Below are 21,057 nucleotides of genomic sequence, written 5' to 3' on the forward strand. Positions count from 1 at the left end.
TATAACCACGCCCACTTTTTCGATATCGAAAATTTCGAAAAACCGAAAAAATGCGATAATTCATTGCCAAAGGCGGATAAAGCGATGAAACTTGGTAGATGGGTTGACGTTATGACGCAGAACAGAAAACTAGTAAGATTTTGGACAATGGGCGTGGCACCGCCCACTTTTACAAGAAGGTAATTTAAAAGTTTTGCAAGCTGTAATTTGGCAGTCGTTTAAGATATCATGATGAAATTTGGCAGGAACGTTACTACTATTACTATATATGTGCTAAATAAAAATTAGCAAAATTGGATGAAGAACACGCCCACTTTTTAAAAAAAAATTTTTTTTAAATTCAAATTTTAACAAAAAATTTAATATCTTTACTGTATATAAGTAAATTAAGTCAAAATTCAACTCCAGTAATGATATGATGCAACAAAATACAAAAATGGCTCCGCCCATTTTCATTTAGTTTGTCTAGAATACTTTTAATGCCATAAGTCGAACAAAGATTTACCAATCCTTCTCAAATTTGGTAGGGGCATAGATTCTATGACGGTAACTGTTCTCTGTGAAAATCGGCGAAATCGGTGGAAGCCACGCCCAGTTTTTATACACAGTCCACCGTCTGTCCTTCCGCTCGGCCGTTAACACAATAACTTGAGCAAAAACCGATATATCTATACTAAACTGAGTCCACGTACTTATCTGAACTAACTTTATCTTGGTATAAAAAATGGCCGAAATCCGACCATAACCACGCCCACTTTATCGATATCGAAAATTACGAAAAATGAAAAAAATGCCATAATTCTATACCAAATACGAAAAAAGGGATGAAACATGGTAACTGGATTGGGTTATTGACGCAAAATATAACTTTGGAAAAAACTTTGTAAAATGGGTGTGACACCTACCATATTAAATAGAAGAAAATGAAAAAGTTCTACAAGGCGAAATCAACAGCCCTTGGAATCTTGCCAGGAATACTGTCAGTGGTATTGCATATATAAATAAATTAGCAGTACCCGACAGATGATTTTCTGGATCACCTGGTCCACATTTTGGTCGATATCGCGAGAACGCCTTCACATATACGTCTAAGGGCCACTCGCTTTTAAAATCATCATTAATACCTTTAATTTGATATCCATATCGTACAAACACATTCTAGAGTCACCCCTGGCCCACCCTAATGGCGATATCTCGAAAAGGCGTCCACCTATAGACCTAATGCCCACTCCCTCTTAAAATGCTCAGTAACACCTTTCGTTTGATACCCATATCGTACAAACATTCTGGAGTCACCCCTGGCCCACCCTAATGGCGATATCTCGAAAAGGCGTCCACCTATAGACCTAATGTCCACTCCCTCTTAAAATCCTCAGTAACACCTTTCGTTTGATACCCATATCGTACAAACACATTCTAGAGTCACCCCTGGCCCACCCTAATGGCGATATTTCGAAAAGGCGTCCACCTATAGACCTAATGCCCACTCCCTCTTAAAATGTTCAGTAACACTTTTCGTTTGATACCCATATCGTACAAACATTCTAGAGTCACCCCTGGCCCATCCTAATGGCGATATCTCGAAAAGGTGTCCGCCTATAGACCTAATGTCCACTCCCTCTTAAAATGCTCAGTAACACCTTTCGTTTGATACCCATATCGTACAAACATTCTAGAGTCACCCCTGGTCCACCCTAATGGCGATATCTCGAAAAGGCGTCCACCTATAGACCTAATGCCCACTCCCTCTTAAAATGCTCAGTAACACCTTTCGTTTGATACCCATATCGTACAAACATTCTAGAGTCGCCCCTGGCCCACCCTAATGGCGATATCTCGCAAAGGCGTCCACCTATAGACCTAATGCCCACTCCCTCTTAAAATGCTCAGTAACACCTTTCGTCTGATACCCATATCGTACAAACATTCTAGAGTCACCCTTGGTCCACCTTTATGGCGATATCTCGAAAAGGCGTTCACCTATAGAACTAAGGATTACTCCCTTTTAAAATACCCATTACCACCTTTCATTTGATACCCATATCGTACAAACACATTCTAGAGTCACCCTGGCCCACCCTAATGGCGATATCTCGAAAAGGCGTCCACCTATATACCTAATGCCCACTCCCTCTTAAAATGCTCAGTAACACCTTTCGTTTGATACCCATATCGTACAAACATTCTAGAGTCACCCTTGGTCCACCTTTATGGCGATATCTCGAAAAGGCGTCCACCTATAGAACTAAGGATTACTCCCTTTTAAAATACTCATTACCACCTTTCATTTGATACCCATATCGTACAAACACATTCTAGAGTCACCCCTGGCCCACCCTAATGGCGATATCTCGAAAAGGCGTCCACCTATAGACCTAATGCCCACTCCCTCTTAAAATGCTCAGTAACACCTTTCGTTTGATACCCATATCGTACAAACATTCTAGAGTCACCCCTGGCCCACCCTAATGTCGATATCTCGAAAAGGCTTCCACCTATAGACCTAATGCCCACTCCCTCTTAAAATGCTCAGTAACACCTTTCCTTTGATACCCATATCGTACAAACACATTCTAGAGTCACCCCTGGCCCACCCTAATGGCGATATTTCGAAAAGGCGTCCACCTATAGACCTAATGCCCACTCCCTCTTAAAATGCTCAGTAACACTTTTCGTTTGATACCCATATCGTACAAACATTCTAGAGTCACCCCTGGCCCATCCTAATGGCGATATCTCGAAAAGGCGTCCACCTATAGACCTAATGCCCACTCCCTCTTAAAATGCTCAGTAACACCTTTCATTTGATTCCCATATCGTACAAACACATTCTAGAGTCACCCCTGGTCCACCTTTATGGCGATATCTCGAAACGGCGTCCACCTATGGAACTAAAGATCACTCCTTTTCAAAATACTCATTAGCACCTTTCATTTGATACCCATATCGTACAAACATATTGTAACGAATTTACTTGCAAATCCTCTTATTTGCAATCTTCTGCTAAGTTCGTATCGCTAAACTGTTGAATAAATAACTCCAATATGTAATAATGCAAAATGGCCTTTATTCAAGTACTTCAGAATAACACTTGTACTTTGCAACGAATAGCTTACTTAATAACCAAACTGATTGACAGCTCAAATGAAACTCTACTATTCAAAATAATACTGCTATAGCTCGCTAGATAGCGCTTAATCCAAATCTCAAATCAAACTGAATTACTTCTTACTCGCCTGCCCCGCTTTTATAGTTTACGCTGCATACTTCTAGGCTCTTCGATTTCCAGAACTTACTAGTTACTTTCGGCTACAAAATCGCCAGCCACAACTACGTGCACAAATTATTGCTCTCTCTTGTGACAACTCAGATAAGATATATGCATGTGTTTGTGCATTGCCGCTCCGCTGCTCGTATACGTACATGGTACATATATGTAGACGCAGTTATTGTATCGTTTATGTAGATACATAATGATTGAATTATTGATGTGCATTCACGTCACTGGTTAGCATCGGCTTAGAGACGATAGCATCGCTCAGTGCTGCTAACATTCGTTACACTGCCCTCCACCTAAGTCTGATCGTCCCGATCAGACAAATCTCCCGATCTAAACGTTGCCAGCCTTTCCAAATGGACCACTTTCATTTTGGTTCGTGGTTTACCGATGGTTTGTATGCGGTACGGATCAACGATGTAATCCGTTTTACAACTTTGTATGGGCCTTCCCAATTACACTGCAATTTCGGGGACAAACCTTTTTTTCGTTGCGGGTTGTATAACAGCACCAAATCTCCTTCCTGAAAACCTTCTGAATTAATTGCTTTATCATATCTGGCTTTCATCTTGTCACTCATAATCTTTGTTCGTTGCCTTATCACATCATGTATTTCTCTTAGCTCTTCTTCCCAATCACTAGTGGATTTCCTGACATTTCTCTCCGGATTGGCATCTATCCCAAACTTCAAATCAGCTGGCAGTCTAAGGTCATTGCCAAAAATTACTTTTGCAGGGGTTTGGCCCGTTGTCTCATGCACTGCTGATCGGTAAGCCATCAAGAATAATGGTATGCGGGTATCCCATTCTTTATGGTACTTGTCCACTACTTTCCTTAAGTGCTCCTCCAATGTTCTATTGAATCGTTCTACCATACCATCGGATTGAGAATGCAATGCAGTTGTCCGTGTTTTTCGAATGCCCAATGACTTACACATTTCCTGGAACACAGCTGATTCGAAATTCCTGCCTTGATCAGAATGTAACTCCATTGGTACACCATACCTTGCAACCCATTCGTTTTTAACCACTTCTGCTACTGTTTCTGCTTCTTGGTTTGGGATTGGGTATACCTCTGGCCATTTACTGAAATAATCCATAACCACCAGTACGTATTTGTTTCCGCGGTTGCTAGTAGGAAATGGACCTGCGACATCCATGGCGATCCTTTCAAATGGCGCACCTGAGTTATATTGCTTCATCTGGCCATGACTTCGTGTTCTGGGCCCTTTCGCTCTGCTGCAAACCTCGCAGTTCGCAATCCACTCAGTGACCGACTGACGGCAACCAACCCAATAGAATCTCTGCTTAATTTTCTCGAGTGTCTTTGTGATTCCAAGATGACCTCCACTTGGACCATTGTGCAGCTCGCTGAGCACGTCAGGAATCCTCTTTCTGGGAACAACTATCAGTTTATTCTTGTATTTACCATCCTCACTCTCCCATACTCGATGAAGGCAACCGGATATCAATTCTAAACTGTTCCACTGTGCCCAATATGACTTCGCAATGGGACTCTCTGCTGACATCTCTTCTCTGTTTGGTCTTTCATTTCGCTCGAGCCCTTGCATAACACGTGACAGATCTGCATCTTCTAGCTGGCACTTTCTTAGCTGTTCCTTGTCCCATTCATCTGTACATGTTATATTCATTTGCCGCACATCTATAATGTCTTCTTTAGCCTCGGCTTTTGAACAGTGCTTGCATTCCAAACTACATGGTCTTCGTGATATTGCATCAGCATTTCCATGGGTACTACCTTTTCGATGCTCAATGGAAAAGTCGTAGCTTTGTAGTCGCTCGATCCACCGTGCCAATTGTCCTTCCGAATTACGGAACTGCAGAAGCCATTTCAACGCTGCGTGATCTGTCCTGGCACGGAATCGTTGGCCGTAGAGGTATTTGTGAAAATGTTTAATGCACTCTACCAATGCCAACAGCTCTCTCCGTGTAACGCAATAGTTCCTCTCTGGTTTTCCAATTGAACGACTGTAATATGCAACTACCTTCTCTTGTCCATCGACCAGTTGTGATAAAACGCCTCCTATAGCATATCCGCTCGCATCTGTATCTAGAATAAACGTTGCTCCTGGAATCGGGTATGCCAACATTGGGGCAGTGCACAACCGCTCTTTCAATGTTTGGAAAGCTACTTCTTGCTCCTTCTTCCATTCAAAAGCTTTATTTTTCCTTGTTAGCTCGTGGAGACTATGGGCTAAGCTGGCAAAATTTGGTACAAATCGGCGGTAATATGTGCACAGCCCAAGGAAACTTCTCAATTTATGCAGATTCTGTGGTCTTGGCCAATCCTTTACTGCCTCTATCTTTTCATTTGCTGTACAGACACCTTCTGTCGTTACCTTGTGGCCCAAATAATTTACTTCCTTTTTAAACAGCGTACACTTTTTGGGACTTAACTTCAGACCAGCGCCAGCTATTCTCTGGAAAACTTCCTCCAAGTTTTTAAGATGTTCATCAAAACTGATACCCATATCGTACAAACACATTCTAGAGTCACCCCTGGCCCGCCTTAATGGCGATATCTCGAAAAGGCGTCCACCGATAGACCTAAGGCCCACTCCCTCTTAAAATAGTCAGTAACACCTTTCATTTGATACCCATATCGTACAAACAAATTCTAGAGTCAGCCCTGGTCCACCTTTATGGCGATATCCCTAAATGGCGTCCATCCATAGAACTATGGCCTACTCTCTCTTAAAATACTCTTTAATACCTTCCATTTGATACACATGTCATACAACCACATTCCAGGGTTACCCTAGGTTCATTTTCCTACATGGTGATTTTCCTTATTTTGTCTCCATAACTCTCAACTGAGTATGTAATGTTCGGTTACACCCGAACTTAGCCTTCCTTACTTGTTTAAATATTGTTTCGCTGAAATTTCACCTGACTGACTGTAATTACAAAATCCGAAAATTTTTGCTGTCTCGAAAATGCATGGTATTTTGGATTTTTCACACACATAGACAAATTCTTCAAGAGCAGATTTCTATTTTTATGGAGACATGTACCACACAATAGAAATGCACTAAAAAGATTGTCTGAAAAATTTATATTTTTTCTTTAGTTAAGGTTCAAAAATTAAAAATTAAATACGATTTGTCCCGCACCAACCTTGGAATGATCCAGTAGCAATTATTGTGTAGAGCGGGTGTAACATTATCATCTTCATTCGGTGCTTCATCGCTGCCTCCGTTAGAGAGGACAAGGAAGACTTCTTTCCAGAATCTCAGCACTCTCTGAATATTGGTCGCCTACTTCGTTCTGACAGAAATTTTACCCGGGCTAGAAACCTCCTGTCTTCCGGCGAATTTTTGGTAACCTTTTGTCTATACTCGGTGTCGCATTTTTATATCTTGTGAGAGCTATGCAGCTTTTTGGATCTTTCAATGTTTAAACATAGAGCCGCATATGATAATATTTCAGAAAATAAGTCAGTCGATCTCCCTCACACCATGAATTAATATCTGAAATCGCTGTGTAAATTTATTTTTATAAGCATTGTAAATTTTTTCATCGCTAAATATTTGGAAAGAAACGGCAGAATTAGTATGTTATCCTATACGTGTATTTTTAATTTTTATATGGATTTTGTATTCTTGTATAGTTGTGATAACTTCGGAATGGCCCAACCGATTTCAAAGATCTTGGTACCATTGGAAAGGTATTCGGATCGGTTTTCGAAAACACACACTTAACATTTTTTAATCGCTGGCCAAAGTTCTTTGATTTCAATGTAAAAAATAATTACAAACCATTTCGCTTCGCAAGGCAGCCGGTTCTATGAACCGGAGCGACTCAGGATTTTTCCCGACCAAGGGCTGTCATTTTAGTGTAACCCCCTTTTAATTTGTTGCTTCCCTCCCACAAATTGTCATCCCTCCAGCAGATCCTTGCGGCGTGACTGCGCAATATTCTCCTGCTCAGGGAGGGTATCGAACCAATCCAAGACCTGTATCTGGCGCCGGTCCAGAGAATTGGTGTTGCTGCGTTTACCGGAAAATAATCTTTTTAGGACGGTCACACTCTTGTCAGTGTGTCACGTGCAAGATATGGTTGAATCCGACAGGATGTTCTGGGCTAGAGCCCAAAACCCGAAGTCCTCGTAACTTTTATAAATTGTTTGTGGCTCCTTGCTGTTTACGCCAAAGGGCGTCCCGTAGTCTTACATTTTTTTGACTTTTTTTCGACTTTGATTTTTAAGGTTTTTTTCATGATCTACTAAAAAAATTTTCATATGTATACCCTGTCCTACCCAAAAATATCCGCTAAAAACGTTGTCGATAACAGTTTTTAAAAAAAAAAAAAAATATTTTTTGAAAATTTTTGAAATTTTTACAATCTAATGAAATGTATGTACATATGTATATGTTTGCAACATCTGCCCAATGCAGCTCCTGCCTTGTACGATGCCACTTTCCTAGATGTTCTGATCTCAGCGACGGCAACCCCCGACGGGTTTCATCGCGCCATACTACCATGCCGCAAACGCAACTACACCGGGTACCCAAATGCTTACCAAGGGACGTCTAGTCCCAGGGCCATAACAGCAATTGCGTCCTGGCCTTCCTCAACTCAGACGTAGCAACCCATCACTTATCCCCTGAGTGACGACTTGACGACGTCTGTCCCACCCCCACTCCCCATTAGGGAGATAAATAAAATGCCAAACAAACAGTTTCTGTTGAATACCCAGAAACCTGGGCATCCCAACAGACATCTGATAGATGAAGCTATACCTCTCAGGGACTTAAGGGGTAATCTCCGTAAGCATTATGAGGAATAACGGCAAACATTTCATGCATTTCCCTACCGCCAAAAGCAAATTTGAATCAGGTTTGCAAGCAGCTATGTGCTATAAAACGACGCAAATACCAGACCTGTAAAAAGATTGAATCAATTGAGTGTGCATTTTCTCAGCATTCTTTTAAAAATTTGTGATTTTTTGGTTGCATATTATAAATTCCCATTCCTGAATGGCTTAATATACTTTAACTCAAATCTTAAGTGTGAGTTTTACTGAATGGTAAAATATAATTCAATATAGAGTGTGAATGTAGGAGCCATTACCACTCTTTATTGAATGTAGACTTGAAATGAATGCACACTTTTTTACCATTCAGTACTAATTTTCTTATACCAGAGTTGAATTTTTATACTTCAGTAGCTTTACAGGTATGTTAAAGGAATGCTTTCTTTAAAAGGTAATAAATCTATGTGACCAATATGTAATTTTTTAATCGAAACGGCAGATGACGAGTATGCCACCACGCTGTTTATGATAAACGGTCATATCAAGCTATACATATGAGTAAAATTATTTGAAACAAAGTTAAGTCTGATGAATTAAACACAATACTTTAAATGTATGAAAAAATCTGGTGATGCCTAGCATTGTGGATAATAATAATTTATATATATTTGTTCGCCCAATTCGATACATTTCGATCTGGATACTTCATTCTTGGAAATATCGAGAGAAATGTATCAATATACTATCGTATCCTTTTTAAATCCCTATCAATCTGACAGTAGACATAAAATTATTTAAAAATTTCAGTGGATATAATAATTTATTGGGTCAATCCTATTTCTGTGATAAATTGTTCCCTCAGGGCGAGCGACAGTAGCTCTTCAGATAAATAACCCCTAAACTCCAAAAAAAAAAAAAAAATTGTCGCGAGCATACGAGCCTTTTGCAAAATTTCAAAATATTTAGTGAACAGGATTTCGTTTCCGCCAAATCATATTTTGCAGCAAATATTGTCTACGAGAAAACTGAGGTTTCGTCCATTTCTCTTTCAATGCCTACTTCAGTTGTTGTATTGTTTTCATCGTTCGCTTCATGTACCATATCACGGCTCTCTTCAAACACAAAATCCCCGACAATTTCGAAGAACTCTTCAAAATTAACTTCCGCTGGTTCGCTGTCGTAATTTCCCATACCGATGTAATCGTTTTAATTCGACCCGCCAAGAAACACAAGAAATGTAATAAATGAACAATTTTCAATTAAAATTTTTTTCCAGTTTTCAAACTTGAAAACTTTTAAATAGGTTCTTGGTTTCTCTATTTACGTTACCAGTACTTCGTCAAGCACACTCGACACGTCCACTGAGGCAATTATCAACGGAAATCCCAGGAAATTTCTGTGCCAATAGATGTTTCTGTTTAGCTTTTAAAAAGATAATTTTTGTGGTGATCCACATGTAAGGCACGCGTTGACCAGAAAAGCGGTTAACCTGAATTTTTCATCTGAAGTTGGTATCATTCTGTCCCAAAAACCAATGGCACTTTGGAGCCAATTTTATATTTTACAAGTTTTAAATACATAGAGAAAAATCGGATATTACTATTGACCATATACCGCTATGAAGAATACATGAAGGAACTTGTACTAAGACTTTTTATAATGAATTGCCTTTTCTTCAATTGTTTAAACACCAATTGAGGACGTTCAAATGTAGATTAGTACTTTTTCCTGCAAGCCTTTTATATGCCACATTGGCAACACTTATTTAGAACGATGATTTCGAGTTTTCGGAACAGGGATGTTGAAATATTTGTCATTTGCTTTTTTTATTATTAAATTTTTAGAACAATCTTAATAAAAATGCTTTTTCAATTAACTTCTTTGTGCTTTATTACCATTTAAATAACGAAGAAACGGGTCATCACTGTCAATAACTAAATTTTTGTGTTGATATTTTGAAGTGGCTTTAATTAAATGCAACCATGTGATATTTGAGCGGGTTTTGTGCTTGTACGACATTTTTCATAATTGATTGGTACTAGAAAAGTGTGTGCACTCTCAGCAACAAGAGTGCATTTTTTTTCCCGCTACTGAATGAAGAATGGGTTGACTTTTAAGCCACATTCCTTAACAAGGAATGAAAGAATGAAGAAACAGCATTCTTAAATCAATCATTTAAGATTTCAAATGATTGCACACTTTTACAGCTCTGGCAAATACTTATCACGTCGTAATGGGTTAAAACAAAAACGATTTTTTCCTTCACACATCAGTAACGTACTTTCCACAAAATATTTCCAAAATGCGACATTTACAAAATTTTGCAAATGGACACCAGAAATAAGTTTTTTTGATCTCCTGAAAAGTTACTGAAAAACACATAATTGTTTTTGTGAGCGGAGCGACGATATGTATATTTGAAAAGATTCCCCCCTATTGCGAGTGTCGATTGCAGTAGATAGTAGATATCTGAGCGATAATAGATTATCTTTATAATTTATACAAATTATGTTATATACATCGAAAAGTTGAAAAAATAGCAAAATCTCTCTTGTATAAAATAACTGTTTATAATGGTCCAAAGATTTGGCGATTAATTTGTATAGTAATAATATTAAATGCAAAAAATGGAATCGACAAATTGTCGATTCTATTCCGATCGACACTCGCAATAGGGGGGATTATCTACTAACTCGATATATTTCATTCGATATTGTGTTTTAACTCGGAGCATTAAATCACACAATTTCCAACACAATGAGAAAACTTCAAATAATTACTTCTAGTTTTCAGGTCAGCAAAAGTGGCATACAATAAGTCAAAGAACGATGAGATAAAGAAATTCATACTTCCGGCATTGCCAACGTTTCCTTCCTGTCATCAGTGCAAGAGTTGTGAGTGCGAGTATGTGTATTATTTTTTGTGTGTGAAAATAACAGGAATGTATGAAAAGAGCAACAAACCACTAACGGTATAGTACGATTTTGTAGAAGTAGAAATTTTGTGAGAAAATTCTTAGCAAAAGTGCAAAAGTGGCAAATTGAATTTTAAGAGAGTAAATAATTTCGAGAATTAGAAATGGATTGCCTTTATTGTGCACAATGAGTTGATTTGTTTGCAATGAAGTCGCTCTCAGGTCAATCCGACGGCGAAAATGTTTTATGCACAAATAGTTTTACGCTCAAACTCGCTCTATTTCGCTCTCTCTCTCTTTCTTTGTACCACCATAAGCTATACCCTATTACTCACTGTGTATATGCTCCCTCAGAGTCCTGAATCCTGTCGGTATATATTTGATTTTCCCACAAATTGTAGATAAAATCAACGAATACTTGTATTTGAGTGCTCGTATACCCAGCGATAGAGGGTGTGACCGGGTTAAAAGAAAAAAAATATCATACTTAGTTCAATGCTCAAAATGTGTGGTTCATGCGTTTCGGCTGCCGTTTGAAATTGACCGTCGGATAGGAAGCAAATATATATATATATATACTATAAAATATTTGATGAAAAATTTATATGTGAAATAATGAATGAAAAAAGATATTAATTGAATTAATTCAATTTGTAAATTAATTAATTAATGAATAAGTGAGAAAATTTTCAATGTGAATTGTGGAAAAGTAAGTTTATGAAAGAAAGTCGTTAGTGCCTGTGAATACTTACTTTTTTCATACTTATGCGAATTTATAGTACAGAGTTTATGTGAGCTGCTGCCGTAGTCGCCCTAAGTGCATTTGGGGGCGAAAATTATGTATCCATAAAAGTTTTGCGAATGCAAAAGTACAAAAGAGTTTTCAAATTAAAATTATAGTGAAACTAAATAGAGTTTATTGAAAAAAATAAGTTTTGAAAAATTAAAAAAAAGAAATATTTAAAAAATTAATTTAAAAAAAACTTGTGCGAAAGATCTAAGGCATCTAAAGTTATAACAAAATTCATCAAATTGCGTAAATAAATTTTTTTAAATCAAATCTACCTTTAATGAAAATATTTATCTAAAAAGCTTTTAGAAGTGAAAAAAAATAGCATGCAGTTTAAAGTTCATTCTGAATTGCTGCGATAACACTTCCCGAAAAACGCAAACTTTTTAATTGTCATTGTTATTTTTTCGTTTTTAATTAAATTGCAACAACTTCAAGTCACTCCCTGTCTGCTTGTGTATGCAGGATATTTTTCTAATATTTGTGTAACTCAGCTACACGCAAAGTATACCACACACACACACACAAAAGATACATATATACGTACGCACACAAATGTGAACATCTAATGCTACGTTAAAAGTAACAGCGACTGAGATGCGAAATGGCACATGCAATTATAAAAAATATAATTGAAATATTTTTATTAAGAATAAAGATTGAGTACAATCTTTTTAAGTAAAATTTTTAATTTATTTATATTAATTACTTTGAGAAAACATTTTTTTTTGTGAAATTTTATATTTTTTATGTATTAATATAATAGCCGTGTTTTTTTACACGCATATACGTCTGCGTTTGCGCGTAAAAAACGCTTATCCTCGCTTAGATAATGCTTAGGAGACACATCTAGCGGCAGTGGTTAAATAACTAGCTACACCCTGTGCCTAAAATCGGAGACACAAAACTCTGGTGGCCATAATGTATAACATAGCTGAATCGTTTGCGATGAATAGTGGACATGCACCATTTGTAGAAGCGAAACATAGAATTAGTGTAGAGGTGAAATATAGACACATATTTCAGTTACATGTTGTTGTATTAAGGATAAAGATACTCCCCGAAGGCTTTGGGGAGTGTTATCGATGCTGATGGTCCTTTGCCGGATATAGATCCGGCACGTTCCGGTAACAAAGCACCATTCAGGTACTAGCTTCTAATTTCAGTTCCATCTGAGTAAAATGCGTATTGAAATTTCGTAGTATTAATTTTATGCGCAGCAATTTCAGAGGAGTATTTAAAGTTTGACGCTTAGCAGTCCATATAAAATTTCAACGTAAACGTCTATAGATGTAAAAAACCACAGCTAATAAAAATACTTACAAGCTATAACCGTTCGCTCTTTTGTCGGCCATGATTTGTTTTTTGAAGTTTTTGCGAAATTTAATATTTAAAAATCAGTCTCCAAACAAAAGGAAATAAACAAAATAATATATTCCAATTTGTTCTTGCTTGAGAAAAAACATAAATATTATTTTGTGCAATTGACAAATTTGAAAATTTTGTGTGAATTAAGCAGGGAATGCCATCATTGCTTTTAAATGTTTGAAAACATTTATTTGAAGCAATTTTTAATTTATAATTTATTTACAAATGTGGAAAAAAAGAGATTTACAAGGTATAATCGAAACAGCTGTCGCCTTATCCGTCCTGATATCACGTTGTTTGCATTTTTCCTAAAATATTAAATAAATTGAAAATTTTTCATTGCGGAATAACGTCAATAATGTTTTTGTCATGAGTATTTTTGTTTCTATATATTTATTTCGAGTTTTGATTTTTGTGTTTATATATTTTTAACATTTATTTTGATTTAAAATATGTTTAATAAAATATTAGGGTTCGTTTGTTACAATTCGTACATATTTTTTAAAGTTAAATCGTTTATTTCAATTATTTGGAAAACATTTTTAACATATTTCTTTTAATTATTCCAAAAATAATATTATTTTTGCGAAATTTCGTATTTTTTATATTTTAGGCATTTTTGTATGTACATATATCGCACCATCTATTGCAAATAACAATTTTATTGTTAGCAAAATTTTAGTTTTTTGGGAAAGCGCATTCGAGTTTTGTCACTTTAGTAGCTGAGTTCTTCGGCTAATTTCTAGGGCACCGAAAGAGTTACGACAATTTAAAATGTTGCAGTACAAACTTCAATTATTTGGTGATAATATTGTTAAAACCATTTTGATATTACTTTGCACAACTCGCTGATGTTGGCTTTGCAATTTTTGTTTATTCACTTCACTATAAAAAAATTACTCAACCAAATACAACTTTCATAGTGAGTTCATACGAAGTATTTCTGAAAACATTAGTGTAGCATAAAAAAATAATTTTTTACAGTGTAATACAGATTCTTTCGAGCTGATTCACTTTACATTAAAAAATAGAAGCATTTTCAATGACAAAAATTTCTTAAATAAAAATGTAAAAACATATATTTTCGCCATTTTTGTCTCACTGAAAACAATACGAGAATGAATATAATGACACCAGTCGGTTATTAAAATATATCGTAATATCTGAAAAAATAAAAATTTTGCATTATATCAGTTTACAATAAAACATGCGATATATTTAAACTTATTCCCAAATTTTTTTTTTAAATTTTTGTGTTTGACATCTTTTTACATTTATTTTGATTTAAAAATTTCAAATTTGTTTATTAAAATATTAGACTTGTTAATTTCTTCGTCTTTTTGGTGAAAATAAAATATTTTTTGTTGGATACATACTAGCTGAGTTTCAATGAACACTGATCCAGATCCTGATACGTGAGTCTGATATATATTTGGATCAATTTCGGATCTACAGGGTGGTTCTTATGATTTAGTTTTTTGTGGGAAATTTTTGTCTCCAAACCCTTTTTGCTTGGTAGCACTTACAGATATATATGTATCCACACTAGGGTATCAGATATCTATACAACTTTTTCCAATTCACAACCCATACATTTTTACTTTAAGTCTGAATACAATAAATAGTTACATTAGCTATGTTTTTTTACATCTATGTACGTTTACGCTTAACCTTTACATGGACTGCTAAGCGTTAAACTTTATCTACTCTTCTGAAGTTGCTGCGCATAAAATTAGTACTCCTAAATTTCAATACGCATTATACTCAGATGCAATTGAAATATGTGTCTATGTTTTAACTCTACACTAATTCTATGTATCATCTCTACAAATGGTGTGTGTCCACTATTCATCGCAAGCGATTCAGTTATATGTTATACACTATGGGCATCCAGAGGTTTGTGTCTGCGCCTTTCGGTACAACATGTTCTGTAGTTAGTTGCCGCTATACGATAAGAGTTTCTTACGCGGAAACGTAAACGTATATACGTGTAAAAAAACACGGCTATTATATTCACTTTAAGTCATGATATAAAAACAATAAATTTTTCATTTGCGTATCTACAACAAAATTTAAAAAATGCAAGAAATACAGCAAAATGTGCGATTGTTTCTTGCACAAAGCTCCTGGCAGGATCAGGAATTTTAATATCAGCCATTGGACGATCGTTATTAGGTTCAAAACTGCCAACCCTTGTGTTAAGTTAAGTACTGTAGCTTTTTTTAAGTACAAAATCCCATCCAGTTTTTGGTGATTCGTTTTAATTTTTTAAACCTATTATGTGTACATATGAGTTGACTGCTGCCAAATCTCATAGTAATAATCCGTATCATTGGAACGCCCTCATTGGTTGTTTATCGGCCTATTGATTTGCAAAGACTGCGGGTTCTAATTGAACCAAAAACAGTCGAAACGGTCCATATACCCAGCTATGGCAGTTGTCTAAAAATTTCTTTTCGAATCTTCGATCCCGCAATTGTCATATTTATTTAAGCTTTTTTTCGCTATCTGAGCTCTTTTAATTTTGTAGTTTTAAACATTTCATTTTTTAAAAATATATTTTTATTTGCCTTCAAATATTATAATTTATTAAATTTTAATGAGCTCGAGGCAGTTTAAAAAATTGAAACACAGTTTAAATTTTTATATTTCAATTTTATTTGGTCGATAAAACATATTCAATTGTTTCCTGAGGATGATCTCAGAATGAGATCGAAATATATACCAAACATTTCATTTTTTATTATTATTTTCAGTTTTCCAGTTTCAGTTTAAAATGGTAGGTTTCGATATTAAATTTTCTAACATAACACTACCACCTAAAAAAGCTGTTCTTTATATTTCACTAGACCCATACATTACCAAATTGTGTAGTCCGCCCAGCAACTGCGAAATTTCGCGTGAATTGCTAAAAACCGTTACAAAGTTTTAAAAAATGATAAACAAGTTTAACATATCTCAAATTCGGACTTAGCATGTCGAATGGGTTTTCCCAAAAATACAAATAAGTTTTTTTGTGCAAATTAGAAAATATGTCGATTTGATGATTGTGAAGACATTAGAATGGATATATTTTTGTTTAAAAAAATTCGTAACATTACATCGAAATATTGTTCGTTGTGCAGTTAAACAAATCCCAAATAAAAATTTACCCAAAAATAAGAATTTTTCCCAAAAGAAAGGTTGTCCCACTTTGGCTTCAACTCAGTGTATATTTGTGAGCGTATTTGCAACGGTAAAGTGTATAGACATTGGGTTGCGCTAACCCAAACAGCATCCATGCTAACAAGACACCTACACACACTCACACACCCAGACACAGCCACAAAAGCAATTGCAATTACTCAACCAGTAAAACCTTAGTCCGCATATTCTTCCCTCATCCATCAAACACCGCCGTTACCATCAGACATTGAGTCCAACCAAACAAATACAATAGTTACTATCGCCGCGCCTGTCGCAGTCGTAGTCAACATCTTGTAGGCATGCAGTCAGTCAACCTAACCACCCCTTCTCCGTTCATATCTGAGTTTTCTAAACCGCCGACGTACATCGCCTCTGTCAACCATCGTTGGTTGCATTTTACGAGAGTCAGAATATCCTTGCCAGTCGCAAACATGCCCTTATTGACATATTAATAGTTCTGTGTCTATGTATGAAAATGTAGTATGTGGATATGTGTGTGTAAGTGTTTATTTGGCGTAAGTCAAGGCGACACTCATGCAAGCCACAATAGGAAGAGGTACTGAAACGGGAAACAGGAATTCAAACGGCAGCACAGCAGCATTTTCGCGTACTCTATTATTTTGTTATTGTTTCTAACTTCCTAAAAAAGAAATATGAAAAAATAGCAACAACAAATTTTTAATCAATACACTTCATACAGTGTGCTCATTGCTGACTGGCTAACTAATATAGAAACTACACATAATGGGATAACAAGTCGTCGGTACTGTTGTTGTTGTCTCCAATGTCCTCGTTGTACCGTTATAATATTGAGAGAGAAAGCCACAGGATACGATATGCAAGTGAGCGGATTTGTCAAGCGGGCGATGAAATGGAGTCAAGTGAGAGATAGAGAGCGAGTGTAAAAACAGATTAAGAAAGAGAAAGGGAAAATAATAGAGAGCGAATATTGGTTCAACAGAAATACAATAGTTATTTTATTCCTGAGAATATCCAGCTAATCAGTGTTCGGGCTTACAAACTTGTGGAATGAATGCTAAAAAATATTGGTAGATTTATAAGTGCAGCCAGGTTTGCTAGAATTTCAAATTTATATTTGCCTACATTTAAAAAAATTTATTCCACTCGTCATCGCTTTTTCTTTTTTTCTCTGTCTCTCCCTCTCATCCCCTATTTCTTATTTTTACTTATACTTTTGTTGTCACATATCCGTCTACTTATCCCGTATCATTATCGTCTTATCTCTTCGGCCATCTCTGTCTCATTTTATTTTGTCCCTTTCTGTTTATTGTTTTACACCCTTCTCTTTCTTGCTTCTCTTCCTTGTGTTCTCGTTTTCCTCCTCTACCTCCTTTCTTCCACTTCGTCTAGTATATTTGTTCTTCCTATACTTTTGTCTCTTTTTTCCCTTTCTTCTTTTTAGTTACTTCCTTTTCTCTCACTCTTTCTATTATTCCCCGCTTTTTATGTACATTTATCTGCCAATTCATCTTTCCCTACCCCTACCAGTTCCTTTTTATACTCAAAGAGTATATTAACTGTGATTGGATAACGGTTGGTTGCACAGGTATAAAGGAATCGAGATGGATATAGACTTCCATATATCAAAATCATCAGTATCGAAAAAAAATTTTTTTGAGCCATGTCCGTCTGTCCGTTAACACGATAACATGAGTAAATATCGAGATATCTTCACCAAATTTGGTACACGAGCTTACCTGGACCCAGAATAGATTGGTATTGAAAATGAGCGAAATCGGATGATAACCACGCCCACTTTTTATATATATAACATTTTGGAAAACACAAAAAACCTGATTATTTAGTAAATAATATACGTGGAATGTTGAAATTTGACGTGTGGAATGATATTGAGACTCTTGATAAAAATTTGAAAAAAGTTTTTAAAATGGGTGTCGCACCGCCCACTTGTGATAAAATCAATTTTACAAATATCATTAATCATAAATCAAAAATCGTTAAACGTATCATAACAAAATTCGGCAGAAAGGTTGCCTTTACTATAAGGAATGCTTTGAAGAAAAATTAACGAAATCGGTTAAGTACCACGCCCACTTCTATATAAAAGATTTCTAAAAGGGTCGTGGACCAATAAAATAAGCCATATTTTTGTAAAAAAGAGCTTTATATCAATGGCATTTTCATTTCCCAAGTGAATTTATAATAATTAATAGGAAAACCTTCAAATTTAAAAAAAAATGGGCGTGGCAGCGCCCCTTTTATGACTAAGCAATTTTCTATGTTTCGGGAGCCATAACTCGAAGAAAAATAAACGAATCTTAATAAAATTGGGTACACAAATTTTCCCTATAGCAAGAAATATTTCTAGAAAAAAATGGACGAGATCGGTTAAAGACCACGCCCACTTTTATATAAAAGATTTTTAAAAGGTTCGTAGCCTAGAATTATAAGCTATAACTTAGCAAAAAATAGTTTTGAATCAAGTTTTATTGTAAGAAAAAATGGGGAGACATATTTTTTTTAAACGGGCGGTGCCACGTGTTGTGTAGAAAAGTAATTTATCTGAAATTAAATGTACAATTGTAGCTCACGCTGAGTATATAATGTTCAGTTACACCCGAGCTTAGACACCTTTACTTGTTCACTTTATTTTGCCCATCCTCACCTCTACCCTTTTCCAATTTTGATAAGGCCGATATTATTATATTATCCTCTCTTCATGTTCCTCCTCTGCTTTCTCTAACTTCTCTTCTTCTCACCTCTCCTACTCACTCTTTCCCTTTCCTTTCCTCCTCACCTTCTTTTTGGCATTCTCCTCACTTTCCGTTTTTCGTTTCAAATGGTGGTCCAGACGATTTTTACACATTCCACTGGTCGGTAAAGCCTACATGCTTCTAGTACGATATGAAGGTGTTTGGGTTACCTTAGGTTACATATAAATGGGGACATACGAACGTCCCTCACTTCAATTCAGAGACATTTTTGTACATTGTGAATGTCCCTGGCGGATGCTAGAAGGGGCGCCGCGTCCAACAAGAGTTTATCTCTCTGTATGAACTTAAGTGGCGACGAAAGATAAACTTTCTGTACCTCTACCAGACTGTCGAAAAATTATGGCCCAAAAAGTGTGAGTCATGTTGTCTGCAGTTTTGAACATTGACAAGGAATGTGATGAAACTTCTCCCTTTCTTTTTCATCCTGAAGGCTTCTGCAGAGGGAGCTTGTTGCCATGTGCCTACTTCAAAGCATCGATGCAATAGCACAGGGAACTGTGATGAAACCTGTAAGTACTCTCACTGAAGATTTGTTTGAGAAGCAAGCTCGTGTCTTTCCTATGTAAATATGGGCATAAGGATCTTTGTTGCCCTAATATTCTATTTCCTGATTTTCGAGCCCAAGTTCCCTTTTGAATTTTGAAGTCGGATGGGTAGACTGTAATAACCCTTCAATTGTCTAATTCTTCTGCCATTCCCTTCTCGAAAGTAACCATATATTCTGTAGTAAGACATATGTATGTATAGTCCGTGCAATTAGGTAATTTTCCTCTTCCCATATCATTGAAATACGTTCGACTGTATTGAGAGGGAGGGCGTATACGAAGTAGTGGACTGATCCTAAATTATATTAGCACAACAAATAAATCAGAAACTAACTGCATTCCCAAAAAGCGTGGCAGCTACATCTTCACTTGGAAAAATCAAGGGATCTCAAGTAATTTTCCGCCTGGCCTTTTGAACGGAGTGCAGGCCACACCCTTCTATATATAGGTGCAGATAAAAATACCTTCTGGGACTGAGCATATTAAAACATTTGCATAACATGACCAAACAAAATAATCGAAAAATAGTAGTAGATGTTCTACTGTAGTAGTAGAACTCTGAACACTTCTGTTAACTGCATTTCCTGCGCTCTTACGAAGTTACGCTCATTTATGTGCATTCGAGTTTACGGCGAATTGATTTAACGTATACTTTTACCCTGTACAAACATACAGACATAAGGCCAATACAATATTATGTTTTAGAGTAAATGTAAACAAACATATGGGCGGGATAAAAATAAAGTAAAAACAAACTTCTTTTGTAAGTGCTCTCAGTGACACCGTAAAGGACATGATAGAGAGAGAGAGAGAGATAAAGAACTGTTTTTCCTATGAATTTTTACTCTTTGCTTGTACCTAAAGCTGAAATAATATTTATTTGTAGATTCCGGGTTCAAATTGTACAAGCATAAATATATACATATGGACGTGTATATATGTGCTTATATGTAAACATAGAGTGCCCTTATGCAGCTTTAAGTCCTTACTATAATAATTTTACCCTTTTATACTCATATCTTTCGATAAAGATTTATTCAAACGAGACTAGGCGTACATATTTATACATAACCTATCTATATGTACCTACATACATACATAAATAAATTTGAATGCATATAGGTCCGTAGTTACAGTTAAAGGTTGTATTAAATTAAAATAATTTTTAATATTTTTTTATGTAAAATTAGTAGGAAAAAATAGATAAAAACATTTTTAGTATCGTTAAGAAATTTTAAGACTTAAGGTGTCAGCCTGTATCATCTGGGTTTCACTTTTTATACTCAGCCTGCTTTGCACGCAGAGTATATTAACTTTGATTGTATAACGGTTGGCTGTACAGGTATAAAGGAATCGAAATAGATATAGACTTCCATATATCAAAATCAGCAGTATCGATAAAAAATTTGATTCAGCCATGTCCGTCCGTCCGTCTGTCTGTTAAC

The 21,057-nt window shown here is 36.1% G+C and overlaps 1 protein-coding gene across 1 annotated transcript in view; it reads left to right on the plus strand.

The window, feature by feature from the left end:
• Positions 1 to 11,587: 11,587 nt before the first annotated feature.
• Positions 11,588 to 21,057, plus strand: part of tty (tweety) — a 43,626-nt gene continuing 34,156 nt past the window's right edge. Inside the window, exon 1 of the mRNA XM_067780809.1 lies at positions 11,588 to 11,676. The gene's annotated coding sequence lies outside the window, so the exon portion shown is untranslated. The remainder of the gene's footprint in view (positions 11,677 to 21,057) is intronic.

This window comes from Eurosta solidaginis, chromosome 4, assembly GCF_040869045.1.
Source record: "Eurosta solidaginis isolate ZX-2024a chromosome 4, ASM4086904v1, whole genome shotgun sequence".
NCBI lineage: Eukaryota > Metazoa > Arthropoda > Insecta > Diptera > Tephritidae > Eurosta > Eurosta solidaginis.